This window comes from Nyctereutes procyonoides, unplaced genomic scaffold, assembly GCF_905146905.1.
Source record: "Nyctereutes procyonoides isolate TBG_1078 unplaced genomic scaffold, NYPRO_anot_genome, whole genome shotgun sequence".
Lineage (NCBI taxonomy): Eukaryota > Metazoa > Chordata > Mammalia > Carnivora > Canidae > Nyctereutes > Nyctereutes procyonoides.
In genome coordinates, this window is record NW_026575132.1 from 24895077 (window position 1) to 24905054 (window position 9978).

The 9978-nt window shown below is 60.3% G+C and overlaps 1 protein-coding gene across 1 annotated transcript in view; it reads right to left on the bottom strand.

The window, feature by feature from the left end:
* The window catches only part of TNS1 (tensin 1), a 229151-nt gene extending 220446 nt beyond the window's left edge, over positions 1-8705 (bottom strand). The window contains 1 exon segment of the mRNA XM_055345038.1: positions 8581-8705. The gene's annotated coding sequence lies outside the window, so the exon portion shown is untranslated.
* Between the last annotated feature and the right edge of the window lie 1273 nt (positions 8706-9978).

Sequence of the window (9978 nt, forward strand, 5' to 3'; positions counted from 1 at the left end):
TGTTTCTTGGAGGACCCGGACTATTACAACTGCTCAGTAACCATAACAACACCAACGACAATAGCTACACTTCTTTAAATGCTATCGATATGCCCCACACCGTTCTAAATGCTTTGAAGGGCAGCGAGGCACAGAGAGGTTACGTAATGTGCTCGGCGATGCACAGCCCCGAAGTGGCAAAGCCAAGGGTGACAACAGTTTAAATCCCAAAGTCCACTGTGTAACCACTACCCCTCACTCCCTCCTCTTTGAGAGACAGGCCAGCCCTCCTGCTTTCTGCCTCCGGGGAAAGAAAAAGGATAGAAAAGGGAATTGAAACCCCTGAGGAGTGGGCAAGACAAGGACGCAGAGAAAATCGAGTGGAAATTGAGAGAAAGAAGACCCAGGTGACAGCCAGGGGACACTAGGAGGAGAGCCAGCTGTGGCCTCCTCCGGAAAGTCCTGATCCCACAAGGGGGGGAGGGGTGCGCCTCGCTGCCCCAGGCCAAGGACCAGCGAGCTCTGGGACCACAGGGAGAAGAAGAGGAAGGAGAAGGTGGCCCTGGAGCGCTTTCCAGCCCCGCCCACGTCTTGCCATCCGAGGCCCCCCCTCGGCCAGGCATGTGACTAGGGTGTGCCAGAGGTGTCAGCCAAGGGACTCCTGGCAGCACCCAGTCCCTGCAATCTCCATCCCTCCCCGCCTCCACCATTCCTCGTCCTGCATCCCTTCCAGGGCAGAGCCAACAGGCCTAGCGGGCAGGGTCCCAGGGTCCCGACAAAGCCAGGCCTGTCCCCTGCCCGGCCTCCGTGGGAGTGCTCTCTGGGCTGGGCAGCAGGTAAACCTGAGCCAAAGGGACATGGCGGAGAGCCCGCTGTGTGTCCTCCAGGTGAGTTCCCAGCTTAACTCCTGGCCTGCCAGGCCACAGTGCTCCGGCTGTTGGAGGAGGAAAGTGTTGGGAGAAGTGAAGTCTGGGGCGAAGAAGGGGAACCAGCTTCCAAGGGATCCCCGTACACACGCACACGCGCATTTGCACATCCCCATGCGGTGCAGCCACATGAGAAAGATCCGTCACTGGCTCCAGGCACCCCACACCTGCCCATCATCCACCCCCCACCCTGTGCCAGGGATAGTCTAAGATGCAGACTCCATCTCCTCCCCACACACAAACTTCTGGGGGCTTTCTATGATCCACAGAAGTCTGAGGTCCAAACTCTTTAGCTTGGCATTCAAGGCCCTGCCCACACTGACCCACCTCTTTTCCAGCTTCTGATCCAGCCTCTCCCTTCCCACCCTATCTTCCAGCGCCCTGAGGGTACCACACACCTTCAGACCCCTGAGCTCCCCCACCCCTGTCCCTGTGTCAGTGAACTCCTACTCACCTTGTAGGACCCAGGTCAAAATGTCACCTCCTCTGGGAGGGCTTTCCAGACTGCCCCAGGCAAAGTAGGCCACCCCCTGCTCTTGAACCAGGGGACAGCTTATACAGGCTTCCTGCACCTTGTCTCCAGATGATGTGTTTGGGCTTCTCCTCCCTCCCCCTCACCCCCAAACTAGGCCTCTGAACAGGGAAGACTAGTGTGTGTGCTCAGGACTTGGCAGAGGGCAGGTGAGTGGGAGGGAGGGAAGGTGGTGGTGGGCACAGGGATGATGGGTGGGCAGGTCAAAGGGGAGGAGCAGATGGGTGGAAAGGCAGATGAGCTGAGAGGGGAATAGACAAAGGAGAATCGAGAAGCTTCTACCAGGGGCAGAAGCACATGACACATGGCCCCAGGGTCCATGGAACATTTGACAGAAGGCTTTGAGGATCGGGCTGGGCCTAAGGACACACCAGGCCATTCTTAACTCCTGGGCTTCAGCTGTGGCAGGAGGAGCGGGCTGAGGTGGGGTTTGATGGGGACGCTGAGAAGTCCCTGAGAAGCGGGCGCTGGCAGGCATGTCAAGAGGAGCTACTCACCCTGAGGCCACAGGACAACTCCCTGGGCCTCCCAGTGACTGCCACCCACTGCTGGCCCCTGCGGATCACAGTCTTACTCCCCTCCACTCTCTCCAAACCTGCAAAAGGCCTCCGTCAGTGGACCTCCAACTAGGGCTGAGCTGGACCCCTGCGGTCTCATCCTCACTCCCCTCCCATCCCCACGCCCATGTCAGCTTCCCAAGCAGGACAGCCCCACCCAGCAGCAGCCACACCTGCCCACGGCCATCCCCTGTGCCTGGCCCTCACCCTGGGCTCTCCTGCCTTGTGGGGGCTCTACCTGCCCCAAGCTCACAGCGGCCATCCTTCCGTCGGAGGATGGAGCCCATCCATCCTCGGCTAGGTACCTAGGACAGCAGATTCTCAAAAACTGAGCTCTGATCTAAAAACACTGGCTCTCAGACTCACTGGGGAGACAGACTTGTGAAGCAATATCACCAGAAGCACCCTGACTCTCTCCCGTCCTTGATCAGAAAGAGACACTAAAGTTGAGGTCCCTCATCCCCTATCCCTGGGGTGGGCTTCAGAGACCCAGCCTCTGCTCTGGGCGCGAGGACTCCTCGGGCTGGAAGAGGGAGGAGCTGGTCCAAAGTACCCGGGCTCTGGTGGGTAGAGAGTCAACTTAGAGGCCAAAGCTGGCATAATCAGCAAGGGGACCGAACCCTAGACATTGTCTGCGCTCCCTTTACTCCCCACTGCTTGGCTTCTTTGCAGATGGCACCCTCTGCTTCCCACCCACAGGCCCCTGCCCCTCCGGGGGCTGCCGTAGCTTGCCTGCCCTTGGCACCATGCTCTGTCCCGGTGCCAGGGGCCCTTGGCAAATTCACACATCAAACAGGGAGGCAGTGGCTGGCTTCCTGCCCTTTGGGAAAGGAGGGAAAGTTGGAGGGCACAGCCCCATCCACAGCTTCACACCCTCCTGATCCACCAGGGACCCAGACCTGCCCCTAGGGAGTAGGTAAGTCTGAGAGCCGTGGTCAGCTGACTCCCAGCCACCCCGACTCCAGTGCAAGTCTCTAGAGCTTCTTCCCCTCCTACACTGAACCCCACCTTGAGAGGGAGGGAAAGATGAGAAGAGTCACTGCAAAGGGACATACTAGGAAGCCAGAGAATCTTCTCCCTTTCCCCAAATTGTCTCTCATCCCCCCTCAAATACCTGAAGTGCTCCTTTTATAGAATGATGCCTCTGATTCTTGAGATGCTGGGGTCTCCCAGGGGCACCCATCGAAACAGAGGGATGAATCTACCCAACGGAAATCAGAACCAAAAGACTGGCACAAAACTGTTCGTAGAAGAACTATTCCCAATAGCCCCAACCCGGAAACAACCCAAATGCCTATTAATAGCAGAACTGGGGGGATCCCTGAGTGGCGCAGCGGTTTGGCGCCTGCCTTTGGCCCAGGGCGCCATCCTGGAGACCCGGGATCGAATCCCATATCGGGCTCCCGGTGCATGGAGCCTGCTTCTCCCTCTGCCTGTGTCTCTGCCTCTCTCTCTCTCTCTCTCTCTGTGACTATCATAAATAAAAATAAGATTTAAAAAAAATAGCAGAACTGATAAGTAAATTGTGTATCTTCACATGGTGGAACACTGGCCAGCAATGAGAAGGAGCCATCTACAAGCAAGCGCAAGACAATGGATAAAATCCACAACCATAATGTTGAGCAAAAGAAATCAGGCACGAAACAACCCACGCGATGGGCTCCGTCTATAAGAAGCTCTATAACATGGGATGCCTGGGTGGCTCAGCGGTTGAGCGTCTGCCTTTGGTTCAGAGCGTGATCCCGGGTCCCCGGGATCGAGTCCTACATCGGGCTCCCTGAATGGAGCCTCTTCTCCCTCTGCCTGTGTCTCTGCCTCTCTCTCTGTGTCTTTCATGATTAATAAATAAAACCTTTAAAAAAAAAAAAAAAAGAAAAAGAAACTCTATAGCAGAAAAATCTATGTGGTTAGAAGTTGGGAGAGCGAAAAACCCTCCCAGGGGAATTAATGCCTGGTGTGTCCAGTTTGGGAAAAGTCTGTGTGCTTCTCTGTATTTAGGAAACACTTCATATTTATAAAACACTAAACTGAAACGGAGCAGTGCCCCTGATGAAGCCTTATCAGCTGCCAGCCTTGGAAGATGAGGAGTCAGGTTCACACACACCTCTGCTTCATCCCTGCCCATCTCCAGCCCATCTCCACCTCTTGGCCTTGGCCTTTCTCCACCTGAATCAGGCTCAGCCTCACTCCCTAAGCCCTCCCCATGGCCAACCACCTCTCTAACCTAAATCATTACCATCTCTCACCTGGATGACTGTAACTGCCTACCCCAGGCAGGCCTCCTTGCTTTGCCCCTCCCACCCTTCCCAATCCACATCCACACTGCATGGATGGGAGGGTTCATGGGGAGCCAGGAGCAGCCAGAGAAAGCCTCCGTCAAAAGCCTCCATCAAATCCTAAAAGGGCTCACACCTCTTAACCTGAGGACCTTCAAGCGTGCTGTTCCCACCATCTAGGATGCTTCTCTTCCCTCCCTTCTGCTTGCACTTGGTCTTCCTGCTTAATTAAATACCACTTCCTCCACCTTCCCAGTCTAAATCTGATCCCTCCACTGGCTTCCATTACACCCTTACTTCTCTCTCATGGCACTGTTTCCATTAATGCATTTATTCTTGCAACTATTCATTTGTGCTCTGTCCTGCTGGAGTGACACCACCTCTGAAGGCAAGAACGAGAGCTGTCTGCTTTTCCTGCTCTATCTCCAGCTCCTAGCTCAATGCCTGGCTCAAATCAAGTGCTCAAAAATACTTGTCGACTAAGAAACTAAATCTTAATTGTTCCCACTACAAAAAAAAAAAAAAAAGAACGATAATGAAGTGTTAGCTGAGGCTACAGTGGTAATCATAAGGCAACATATAAATATATTGTATATTGATGCAATATACAAATGTATCACAGGGCCTCACAGTACACCTTAACCTTACACAATGTGGAATGTTAAATGTAGCTCAATAAAAATAAATTTGTAAAAATACATTAACCTACAATGAAAAACTCAATTAAAGGCTAAGGTATTAAAATATTTATTAATATCCCCAAATTCCCCGCCTCGTCCTCAAAAAAAATTCTTATTGAATAAATGAACGGCCAGGCCATTGCAGGCAGCCTTTGGGGAAGGCAGAGTGGCCTCTGGAAAAAAAAAAAAAAAAAACTTCCATTTATCGGGGGTCAAGACACCTGGGTTGCAATCCTGACCCTGACACTCACTTGTTTTGTGGCTGTGGGCGTCACATGTCTCCTCTCTGGGCTGCAGTGTGCTCATTTGTGATATATGGGGCCCATAGGTGGGCTTGAAGGGGTATATGATGTGTGTGTGTGTGTGTACACATGCCCACGCACATTTTCCTAGCAAGAACATCCATAGCTTTCATCAGATTCTTAAAGGGATCTGTGACCTCAAAAGGTTCAGAACCACTAACCAAGATCCTTTTTGGCTCTGATGGTCTACGATTATACATAACTAGAAAGAAAGAGGAAGTAATCAAACCCATAGTGGAGGGAATTAAAGAACTTTCATCAGGGGTGTAGGACCCCACAATAGGAACCCAGGGGAGGCTGCAGGATCTGGCGTTCTGGGGAACTCCTAAACTCAACAGGGCTCTAGGCAACTGGACAGAAGCCAGACCAACTGACCTGAGGGGCTGGTTTTTCGAGAGAGGAGGCGGAAGCAACCCAGAGTCTCCTCCTCTCTGCTCCTGCCACCATCTGACAAGCACCCACTTGTCTTGGGATACGGCAGAAAGCGAGGAGGCGAGGCTGGCACCTGGAGATGCCCTCCAGGCCCCTTGGCACCCAGGTCAGAGAAGGCTTGGCGGGAATGCTCAGGAGGAATGCCAAACCCCACCTTCCCTTCTCCTGAGCTTGGCAGACTGACATGTGCAGCCAAAGGAGAGCTCAGAACATCAGGCAATCAGGGGACCGTGAGGAGGCCACCTAAGGGGTGAAGGGCCTACACCTCCAAGCTCCAAAAATCCAGGGCTCTGAGACCTGGCAACAAAGTGGGCAGGCCTCCCCAGAGCAAAGAGGAGGAGCAGGCCACAAATTACAGACGGAGGAGGAGAGTAGTGTGGGCCACAGGGCCTAGAAGGACAAAGCAGGCCGCCAGAGAGAAGAGGGCAGTGTGGTCTGAGCAGAGGACAGCCTGCTTAGGGGAGTGACTTAGGGCCAGCACGCAGGGGGACGGAGACGGGGGCAATGTGGCCTGGGTGGGAGGGGGCTGCCCAGGGGGGAGAGAAGGAGAGCTGTGGGTGGAGGAGGTGTAGAGCCTGTGGCCCAAGGGGAGAAGCTTAGCATATGTATTGGAGGAGGATGGGGGAACGTGGACAATGGCAGCAATGGTGGCATGTCAGTGGCAGGCCTGCCGATGGGAGTGCCCTGGCTAGGAGCCCAGATGCCTGAGCAACTTCTAAGCCCTGACTCCTGAGGGGAGCTGAGAGCTCAAGAGATGTTTATCCGCCACAGGAACGTGGTAAACGCCTCCTCTAGTGAAATACTAGGCCGCCTGGCTGTTCTCTCCTGGGTCACCTGGTCTCCTGAGAGCTGCAGTATAAATGAGGGGAGGGGACCCGGCGAGGGGAGACAGCAGCCAGCAACAGCATCCCCCCCACCCTGGAGCCAGGGCCAGGGGAGCAGTGGGTGAGGGCTGGGACTGGGATGGAGCTTCATCTTGCAGATAAAGGAGGGGGTGAGTCATAGGCGAGCGCCAGGCGCTCTCAAGAGGCCACGCAGAAACCAGCTCATCCGAATGCAGACAGACACTTGTTCCCATCCCTGTCCCTGTGGCTGTCACACACCCACGCTCTCACTCCCCTCCTCCTCCTTCTCCCTTCTCCTTGATCACCCACCTCCACTGCCCCTGGCTTCTTCCTCCCTCGAAGCCCCTGTCCCCACCCACCCTCATGTGGCCCACCTGGCATCCGCCCCACAGCTGCCTGCATCCTAAGAGCGGAAGGTAGGGAGACAGAGAAAGTAAAGTCAAGAAGGGTCTGAGATAGGGACACCTGGGTCGCTCAGTGGTTGGCGCCTGCCTTCGGCTCAGGTCGTGATCCCAGGATCTGGGATGGAGTGCCACCATCAGGCTCCCTGCGAGGAGCCTGCTTCTCCCTCTGCCTATGTCTCTGCCTCCCTCTCTCAGTTGGTGTCTCTCATAAATAAATAAACCTTAAAAAAAAAAAAAAAAGATCTGAGATAGGAACAGATAAGGGAGGGACACTGTGAACTCACTTCTGCCTGAAACCTTCAAGGGCAGAGGAGTGTTCATGAGGCTCTGAGGCAGAGGAGAAGCCCTGATGACCTCTGGAAGGGCCTGACCATCGGGGGGTTGTGCGATGTCACTCTCACTCTCCAGATCCTCTGGCCCTTTGCAAGGGCCGAGAAGCAATAATACGGGATGCCCAGCTGACACCCCGAGGCCTCACCCTACCCCACTAGGCTAGGCTCAGGCTCCCATCAGCATCACACATGGGCCACCGCCCCCCTAGAAGGGCTAGGGCAGCAAATATGCCCCACCACGCCTGTCCGTCAGCATGATCAACCAGCGCAGTGATGAGCAGCGCTAGGGAGCTGGGAAGGACCGAGAGCCCAGTAAATGGAGCCCTGGCAATGTGGGGTATAACCAGGAATGTCATCCTGCCTTGGAGGGGCATCTGGTCAAGGGAGACGGAGGGGTCACCAGCATACACACACACACACACACACACACACACACACACACACACACACCGGGCTTCCTGGCTGCCCCAGTGACGGGGAAGGAGGGCTGGGATGCGGCCTTAGGGTACATTTTGAGTTGCCCAAACACGGAGTGCCCCAGGTGGAGGCACATAAGACACCAGCATTATAATCCAAATCCTGCACAGCAAACAAACCTGAGGAGGCTGCATCGGTCCCAGTTCCCAAACAGGGAGGGAGGTTGGGATTAAGCAGGTAGCCCAGAGCAAGATTATCTAGCCCCTAGTGACCCCAAATGTCTCCTGGTCCTCCTCTTCCTCCTTAGAGAAACCTAGTGCCCACACCTATGCCAGGCCTAGTGGTTCTGTGACAGATGCCTCCTCCGGAACAAGCACCTGCCTTCCTGACCCTCTGGGTCAGCTGCCCACCTGCAAGACCCACTGGAGGCAGAGAACGCAGGGGGAGGGGCCAGCTGCCCACAGCACCTGCAGGTCAGTCCTTGCTCTGGTTGGGCCTTCCCGGGTTCAGAGGGCCCCCTCCGTCCTGCCTACAGAGGTGGGTGACAACGCGGCGGCTACCCTGGGACACACCGTCAACTCTGGACCAGCGCAGGGGAGGTCCGTTCTTCCAGCGCCCCTCCACCCCTCCACCGCAGCACTCCGGGCCCTACCTGGGCGGCTCCCACACCTCACCTGAACCGCTTGCCCTTCCAAGAGTCGCGTCCCACGGGCGCCTCCTCCCAAGGCCACCAGAGGCCCAGGACCGGCCTCGGCCCAGGCCCAGCTCGCGGGCCGCCCCTCCCCGCTGCGGGCTGCCGGCTTCCCGGCGCGGCTCCCGGCTCCCTACCTGTCTCAGGTGGGCCGGCTCTGCCCGCCACCGCCTCCCGCCCCCCCCCCGCCGCCCCGCGGCGCCCTACCTGACGCGGCGGCCGCCCGCTCTCGGCGCGGACCGAGGCCCCGGGCTCCCGGCGCTCGGCCGGGGCCGGGGGGCTCCCCGGGGGCTGGGGGCCGCAGGGGGGCCCGGGCTCCAGCGCCTCGCAGCACACCAGGCTCACGGTGCAGCCCATCCGGCCGGGCGCCCGGCGGGCGGGGGCGGGGGCGGGGACGCGGGCGCGGGGAGGGGAGGGGGGGCGCGGGGGGAGCCGGCCCGCCCCCGCCCCCCGCCCCGGCCACCGCGGGGCCCTCGGGGCGCCTCGCCCGTCCGGGGGGTGGCGACGCCCCCGGCGCGCCCCCGCCCGAGCCTCCGGGGCCCCCGCCGCCCGCCAGCCGCCGAGTGCCGGCCGGGCGAGGGGTTGGCTACGCGGGGCCCGGGCTGCGGGGGGCGGGGGAGCCCCGGGGGCGGGGGCGGGGCTGCGGGGGGCCCGGGGGCGCGGGCGCGGGAGGGGCTGGGGGGCGGGACCCCGGGGCGCGGGCGGGGGACGGGCTGGGGGGCGGGATCCCCGGGGGCGGGCTGGGGGGTGGGACCCCGGGGGGCGCGGGCTGGGGACGGGCTGGGGGGCGGGATCCCGGGGGCGCGGGCGAGGGACGGGCTGGGGGGTGGGACCCCGGGGGCGCGGGCGGGGGACGGGCTGGGGGGCGGGACCCCGGGGGGCGCGGGCTGGGGACGGGCTGGGGGGCGGGATCCCGAGGGGCGCGGGCTGGGGACGGGCTGGGGTGCGGGACCCCGGGGGGCGCGGGCTGGGGACGGGCTGGGGGGCGGGACCCCAGGGGGCACGGGCTGGGGACGGGCTGGGGGGCGGGATCCCGGGGGCGCGGGCTAGCGGAGGCGGGAGCCCGGGGGCGGGGGGTGGCGCCGGCGGCCCGGGCTGGGGGGGCGGGGGAGCCCCGGGGGCGGGGCTGCGGGGGCGGGGGCCCCCGGGGCGCGGGGGCCCGGGGGTGCGGGCTGGCGGGGGGGCGAGAGCCTGGGGGGGGCGCCGGCGGCCCGGGCGGGGGGCAGGGGCGGGAGTCCCCGGGGCGCCGGCGGGGGCGAGGCTGCGGGGTCTGGGAGGGCGAGCAGCAGACCGACGGCGGCGGGGGGGGCGGGAGGCAGGAGGCAGGTAAGGCGAGAGCGCGGGGCACCCGGGCACCCGGGCACCGACGGGGGCCGGAGGCTCCGCGGGGGACCGAGTCCCTGGCGGGGAGAGCGGGGCAGGAAGTGGCGGCGGGAGGGCAGAGCCGGGCTCGGCCACCGCGTGTGCCGCTGTTGACGTCGCCGAGGTCTGGAAGCCGGAGCGCGCCCCTCTGCTCGCCCGCGCCCGGCCTCGGCCGCCCCGCGCACCCAGACCCGGACCGCGAGCCCCAGCCAGCCCCGCCGGGGGAGCCTCGCGGAGGCGGAG